Consider the following 8788-nt stretch of genomic DNA (forward strand, 5'->3'; position numbering starts at 1 on the left):
TATTAACATAGTCAAGAGAGGAATGGTCATACTATGGTAACAAGTAGCTTCTACAATATGGGCGATGTTAAACAAAATGTTTATTTTATATTTACACCAAATGTCCATTACAGTAAGGTGTTTAATCAGAGAGTTGTTAGTCTTTGACAGTCATAAAACATACAATGCATCCTTTAAATTTTTTTAATAAGAGAGAGAGAGAGATAATTTTTTAATATTTATTTTTCAGTTTTCAGTGGACACAACATGGTTATTTTATTTCTATGTGGTGCTGAGGATTGAACCCAGCACCCTGCACATGTCAGGCGAACACATTACCCCTTGAGCCACATTCCCAGCCCCACATCCTCTATTTTTTATAAATACAATGATGAAGAATAATTATCAAACAAGATATTTTACTTTTCAATAATTTTATTAAAAATCCCCCTAAGTTTTAACCCTCATAATAGCTTTCAAATGAATTGACAAGTGATTTGAAGAATTTGCCTCTCGTATAACATGATAGTATAAAACCACATCAAAAACATTAGCATCTTGGTAACCAAAATTATGTTAGTCATGAACATTTTCTGAAGATTTTAAAGAAGTATAGACACAGTAAAGGATGTTAATTCTTTTTGGTTTTCTTTTTTTTGAACTGGGGATTGATCTCAGGGTCTCATGTGTACCAAGCAAATACTCTACCACTGAGCTTCATCCCCAGCTCTGGAAAAGAACTCTTAAGGTGATTTGTGATTACAGTTTTATTCCTATCTCTATGTAGTGGAGTGTTCTAGTTAACCATACTAGATTTCTTTTGATATTAAAAAAAGTGATGCATAACTTTAAAAAATAATGTAATTAGAATGGGCTTTTAGAAATAAATATTTCTTTTCTTACAAAGATAATGAGGGCTTCTCTTGAAGGTGAAAGAATTATGCTGTTCAATAGCTATTTGCTTGAATAACTACTTTTTTTTGTTAAGTGACTGCTTCTCTTTCAGCATCTTACCAATAAAATTTCCAATTACTGAATAAACCTATTTTGAGGGGGAACCTTATAAATGTACCAACCCTGGCCACAGTTCCCAAGCTGTAGGGTCAGTGGTGTATCCAGTGGGCCAAGCACTTGGAGGCTGTTTGAGTAAAGTAAAGACTGATTTTTGATTCTTAAATTAGTAATCACTAACCAGGGAAAATAGTCTTCATCCATATTAGATAAAGATCACTTTCAGATAGAACCTGGATCATTTGTTCAGATCCAGATGCAAGAACAAAAGCATTCTTCCTTCCTTTTTGACATCTTCTTCCTTTTCTTTCACTTTATCTTTACATAGAAAGGGAACATAAGGGAAACAGAAAACTGTAATAACAAAAAAATGTGAAATTTCTTATGGAAGACTCTTATTCTTCAGGATGTCTTGGAGTTTTGCTATGCACTTGAGCATATGTGCTAAGAATTGGAAATATCTAACAAGGATAGAGAATATAAAAGTATAAAATGATGTGCTATGAGTTCAGCTCTCTTACACTGGAGTGGAAGCAGGCCAAAAAAAATATTGGTTATGTGTACTTGATCTTTAGAGGGAAAAAAATTATTTATTTTTTCCAGTAAATTGAAGCCCTCCATAAGATGATATTAAGGCAAACGCAACTTTAAGTGATGTTATGCAGGATCTTATGTATTCTGTGTCCTGCTTTATTGTGATTTATTCGATGTGATAAGTGAAAATAAGCCATAATTGTTTGCCTGTCAGAAACATCTTACCAACAATTATAAATCATGTGTAACCACATGGAACATAACATACTGTATTCTAAATAAAATAGGATTGTACAGGACATTACCCACTCTCATTATATGATATTTATAGAAAACCAACAGTACCTCAAGCATGAGATAAAGTCTTGAGTTCTCCACTGTTTCATATTTCAACACTAATAGCAGAAACACAAATTGAAATATACAGATCTTTAATATTGACATCAACCTCTCTGTAAAAGTTCAATGATCTCAGGAATTAACAATGAAGATTAATGACCTCTTATTGTTCAAGATTGACTTTTCATTCAAATAAAGAGTTAAATTTGCCAGTGTCTGCCATGGATAGTTAAGAAGAGCATTTCTCTCATTTGACTTTGCTCATCATATAACCGTGCTGTCTGACCTACCATAAATTCCTGCTGACTCTTTCCAATTGGGTTTTCAAAGCTGTTTGACAATCTTATTATTCATTTCCAGATGATAGATTAGGCAGTTCCCTACAAGTCAAATTCCAAATTCTCTCTCATCTTCTCTAATTCTCTTGCCTAATTTTTCTACACTATTTAGATCTTCAAGTCGCTCTGCCTCCTTGTTTATTGAAGATATTGAAATTGACTGTTGAACGGAAATGCTATCATTTGCTTTTTAAAAATATTTGTTAAGCATTCCTCTCCCTTAAGAGGTGGTTTGTTTCTCAAACAAATTATTATTGCTATTTGTTTCATGATAATAAACTTACATGCTTATTGTACTGAAGTTATTTGTGAGCAAAATATGTCTCCTTTTACATCACTTTTATGTACATAGTCCATCTCTTATACAAATTGTCATCTTCCACAAAGCCAAATCTTTATTCAAGCAATTTTCATTTCATATTTACAAAATGAATAGATTTAGGAAGAAATAACTGAGCTCTGTTTTCTATTTCCTTGGTCTTTGTTTCAAAATTTAAAAAATGTAAAGGTATTCTATAGACTGTGAAATTTATCATTAAATTCATAGGCCCTTAAAAAAGAGTTACCTGTATAGTAAAGAATCTCAGGAAAGGAAAGTTTGATAAAATGGATAAAGATGAATGGTTCTAAACTAAATGGTATTTTGAAAAAATTATCATAGTGTACCTATAGCTACATTATGTGCCAAAGTATGCATTTGGAATACTGGTGTCACCAACCATGTTAAGGGCTATTTTGTAAAAGTCTTTATGATCAAGAGGGTATGTTAAACAGTATAATCTCCTCTAGAAGATTCACATTGTATAATAAACTATTAAAGAGTTTAAAGAGTCCACTAATATTTTTAAAATCTCATTTAACCCATTATTTCTAGTGTTCAAAAATTTTTTGGTTTTTAATATGATCCAATCTTCACAGTTTTTTCAGTGAAATTCCCAGTACTAGTTTTGTAGTACTACTATTCCAAATTACCACTATCTTAGCAAATTTTATTGGTGATTTATAGTTATACATGATAGTAGGCTTCATTGTGATATATTTGTATTGGAAAATAGCATAATTGGTTTAATTCATACCCTCCTCCCTCCCCCAACCATCTTTCTCTACTCTATTGGTCTCTCCTATTTTTATGAGGACGTTTTTTCTCTCTAGCTTCTACATGAAAGAAAACATATGACTCTTGACTTTCTGAGTCTGGATTATTTCACTTAGCATGATGTTTTCAAGTTACATCCATTTTCCTGCAAGTAACATGGATTTTACTCATCTCTATGACTGAGTAAAACTCCATTGTGTATATATACCACAATTCAAAAACTCTATTTTGTAATGAATGTATTGCTATCTAATAAATCTTCAGTGTTTAATGAGTCACACTGTGGAAAATTTCAGCTTAAAGGAACTTGGAGAAAGTGATATGTTTTATTTGGCTTTTGTTCTTTTGTGTCATTAATTAATTAATATATTGAAAGACTTTACTGAGCAGCACTCTCTCTAATAGGCACTATAAATCCAGTGTAAGTAAAATGTGCATAGTCCTCTCTCTCAGTAGGTTTAGTTTAGTGAGAATGCACTAAGTTTTTTAAGGTGAAGAAATGAAAGATTCACCAGGATCCCCCCCCCAAAAAATGAGGATACACAACATTCTCCATAGAGAAAATAATATCTTCAAAGGTACCTTGGTGGGGTGGAACATGAATATTCAAGGCCAATAGAGGAGGTAGGGAGAATATGGGCTGCATGATGAAAACAGGGCTGACACAGTATGTAGGGACAAAGTCATGTAAAACATTATAGGTAAAATTTGAATTTTTTAGTCCTAAAAACATTGGGAAGTCATTTACTCATTATCAGTGGAAATGAATGGTACTCTTCTAAAAGCAGATTTCGGCTATAATGGAAACAATGAAAGGATCCAAAATAGGATATGGGCAGATCAGTTGAAAGATTAACTTATTAATTTGGGAAAAAATGATATCTTGGTATTATGAGCTGAATTGTCCTGACACCTACCCTCATTCTTGTTTTATAGCCCTACCCCTCTTGTGACTGTACTAAAGATAGTTCTTTTAAGGAAACAATTAATTTTTAAGCAATCACAAGAGCAGAGACCTAATCCCTTAAAAGCTATTGTCCTTATAAAAGAAGAACAGGCACAAGAGACCTGTCTTTCTCTGCCACACAAAAATATGGCCATCTGCAAGCCAGAAGGAGAATACTCACTTGAACTATAACCTTGCTAGGAATTTGACCTTGGGCTTCCTGGTCCCCAAAATGTGAGAAAAATTTTCTGTGCTTTATAAATTACCCAGTCTCAAGTATTTTGTTATAGCTGTACAAAAAAAGTCTAATACTGTAATCTTACTTTGTGTATGTGCTCATTTATATATGTATATTGACACTGTAATATTCTGATGGTGTAAATCTAAGTTAAAATAATTTTTCTAAAGGAAAGTTAGAAATTTTATTGAATGCTTCAGCCTCACTTGAAATTCCCCTCAACTCTACCTGTCACTCCTGGTACCGCCACCAGCTTTGTTCTGGCACAATCAGTGACACCTCGATTCAGACTTTCCTACCTCTCTCTTGCTTCAGAACATGAGGTTTGTGTGAGGCTCTGGTGGTTTCTGAGAATCTTCACTGAGCAGTCTGCAATTAAAGGGGAGTTAATGTCTGTTGGCCACTCTTTACTAATGGAGAAAAGAGTGAATTTATTCCCCAGCCCAAAGCACTGGGAAGAAATTATTTCCTACAGCTCTTCATAAGATTACTAGAGGATTCAGCACCAGTGCCTGAAGTAGGAACCACTCATTAGCACATTCCTGTTTCAGGATTTCCTTTCTCCTTATTTTACTACCCATTCCTGTCTCCTTCTACTTTCCAGAATTCATTTCCAAATTAATAATGTGCACCAAGACCTTCTTGCTTAATAATTAAGAGAGGCTAGAAACAGTAATATGAAAAGCAATTAAAGGTATTCATTCATCTTTTGTCTTTGCATTCCACTTTTTGGTGAAAGGTTGAGGAGGGGGCAGGAGGCAGACATAAGAGATCTGTGTTCAGTTATAAAGCCTACTCCTTAAGTCTTCAGTTGCCTGATGGTTGCAGCCTCAATGCTGGCCATAAAGATTGTCTCCCAGGTCAGTATACCTCTTGATTTTAGAAAGCCCCTCAATTTGTTAATATCATTAGAAAATCTAGCATCGAATTTTCACATTGTTTTAAAACAAATGTCAAAATACTGTGAAGAGATTGCTGTAGGCCCATGTCTGTGATACTCACAGGACAATCATAACTGTACATTTGTGTTCAGTTATGCTGTGTTAATCGACATGTATTTGTTTGAATAGAAAAACTTGAAAAACATTCTCAATTTATGATTATGAAGGTTCTGTGGAAACTTCACAGACCCTATGAATAGAAAGTAAATATGTGTGGTAATTTTATCATTATTTTATAATTCCTCAAAATTTAAAATAGATTATGTAACATATATTTTTTACAAACTGGGGATTTTACATATCAGTCTTTATCTTTAAAGAATTAACAAAAGGTATTAGCAGGAATTATTTTATTTTATACAAGATATAAGAGTAAAGGAAATTGAAGTAGCATCAGTATTACATTAGTAAACTGTTTCTGCAAACACCTGCAATATAAGGAAATAGAATGCAGAAACATAGAAATAAAGATTTTTCAAGATGATTTACTTGGTATAACCAAATTAAGAAGTTTCCTTTAAGACAGCTCTCCAGACAGTTAAACAAGTAGTTTTTTCAATGTTGTGGATAGTAAGTTTTCTCAGTAAGTTTTAGCAAACTTCATATTTTAGTGATTTTGTTGTTTATTTTTGTCTCTATTATTCTTGACTCTGTTTAGTGACCTCATTTATTCTTTGTATCTATTAATTCCCTTAATTTTGAATGAGGTTGAATATTTTTATTATTTTTTTGCTTATTAACTTCGTTTGTCATCTTTGTTCTGTCATTCTGCCCATTTTTAAAATTGGGTCTTATTTTCCTTTTGATGTTTAAAAGTTATTTTATGTTAGATAAAATACCAAAAGAAAAATTTTAATTTTAAAATATTTGCTTATTGCATTAATAAGATAATTAAGTCTTTGAGACATTTTCATCTTTCTTTGTATAATTTGTGCTAACTTTATAAAATTGTACATTCACAATTTTTTCCTGTGAAGTAAGTGGCAACTAATCTTTCCCCAAATTATCAGTTGTCTTTTGACTTCTGAAGGACTTTCTCCTTAATTAAAATATATTTATTATAATCTTGTCATTATTTGTTATCATTGTAAACTTAGGATTTTGGCACACACTTAGAAGTCCTTTCTCTTCTTGCAAAATTATTAAATAATAAAACTAGCACTTTACAGTATATTTTGTCTCTCTTTTTGAACATTTACATCTATTTTATCAGAAATACTTCATAGAATCAAATGGGCAATCCACTTAAATTTTGCCTAATATTTAGCAAACTATCACATTTATTTTTATAATTATTATAATTCACCTTTCCATTGCAGAAAACTTTCCATGTGTGTTTAGACCTTTTTTAATCATGTTTTTCTGTCTGAAAAAACCATAAGCCAGGGCATAATAGTCTAGTGGCTAATGCTTTATTTAAGGCTTTATTTTCTGGTACAGCTATCCTTTCTGGCTCCTTTACTCAACTTTTGAGAAGGTTCCTATCTGTTCATCCTTTGTACCTTTCCAGTTGAACATTTAAAATAATCATATCATATTAAAAAACCTCTTGCTTTTATTGGGATGACACATTTTAGATATTATTTAGAAAGAATTAACATCTTTGCATTAAAAATTATTATTCAAATATTAGGTATATCTTTCAACTTATCCAAACATTTGAAGTTCTTTCACCTCATCAGGAGCAAAAGAAAATTATGCATCTCATCAGTCTTTTAAGCATTCTTATTTCAGATTTAGAAAAGAATAAACATAATGAAGGAAAAAATGTTAACAAACCTCATTCAAAATGGTTAAATGTGAAAGTCATTAAAAACAGACCTGAAGATGTTTGCCATCAGCACTTTTATGTAATATCATTTGAATGTTATAATAAATCTAATAGGTCAAGTAAAAAAATTCACTCTAATGAATATTGGCCAAAAGCAGATGAATGTGAATTTTTTTAAGAATGACAATATATAAAATCTGTTATCTGTCTACCAATACCTATACTTTTTTTTCTGTAACAAACCCACAATCTTATTTCATACTCTCTTACTTCCTCGTTGCTCATAGTTAAGTACTGTTGGTATAAGTCATTCATGGGGGTCCTGTTTACCTACTCAGTTATTGGTTTTGTCCTATATACATGACAGAATTATAGTCAATTAGATGTTAGGAGAAATCTTCTGAGAATATTTATGGAAAGCAATTTTCCTAATCTTAAAAAAGGAACACTAGGGAGAAAAGCCTTTTCTTTTATGTGGCCTCTTAATATTAATGTGACAGCAATATTACTGTGTGACATATAAACTGTGCAGCCATATTTCACAATGAGTGGAGCTGGCTGGAGGTAGCAGACACTGACAGGCAGAGATTACATGTAGAAGGACGCTGGCCCTTGTGCTGCCAAACTAAACAACCACATTTTTTATATCTGTGATAATGGGATTTTGTTTCTGTTAATTGCAACTAAGACTATATTGACATTCACACTTAGGAAATTCCTATGGCTTCTATTAAAAAAGCCAAAGAAGTCAAATTTACTGAACAAAATAAAAAACTTTGTATAGAAGTGACATTTGTGGAATCCATTAGCTTTCCTCTCAAGGGGCAATATATGGGACAAATGTATATTTATGTCATCTGTTTTATCTGCACTTTTTTTCTTTTCTATATATTTACATTGGTTAAGTTTCTATGTATTTCTTCTTTATATTTCTTTTAATTATTAATTATGAAATTGAGTCTATTGTTAACTGTGGATTTTTAAAATTCTTTTTAGTTATACATGACAGTATATTTTGACATATTTATAAAAACATGGAGTATATCTTCTAATTAGGAGAAGACTCGTGAATATACATGGTGTTGAGATACACTGTGGTGTATTTATATATATGTACCTAGGAAATTTATGTCAGATTCATTCCACTTTATTTCCTACTTATATCCCCTCTCCCTTCCCTTCCGTCCCCTTTGTCTAATCCATTGAACTTCTATTCTTCCCTTCCCCCCACTTGTTGTGGGTTAGGATTCACATATCAGAGAAAACATTCAGCCTTTGATTTTGTAGGGATTGGCTTTTTCACTTAGCATGACTGTCTTCAGATCCATCCATTTACCCTGAAATATCATAAAGTAATTTTTATATACTCCATAGTGTATATAAACTACGTTTTCTTTATTTGTTCTTCTGTTGATGGGCACTTAAGTTAGTTCCATAGCTTAGCTATTGTGAATTAAACAGCTATAAACATTGATGTGGCTGTCACCTTAGTATGTTGATTTTAACACCTTTGATATGTATCAAGTAGTGGGATAACTAGGTCAAATGGTGGTTTCATTCCTAGGTTTTTGAGGAATGTCCATACTGCTTTCCAG

Source organism: Ictidomys tridecemlineatus, chromosome 9 (genome assembly GCF_052094955.1).
Source record: "Ictidomys tridecemlineatus isolate mIctTri1 chromosome 9, mIctTri1.hap1, whole genome shotgun sequence".
Lineage (NCBI taxonomy): Eukaryota > Metazoa > Chordata > Mammalia > Rodentia > Sciuridae > Ictidomys > Ictidomys tridecemlineatus.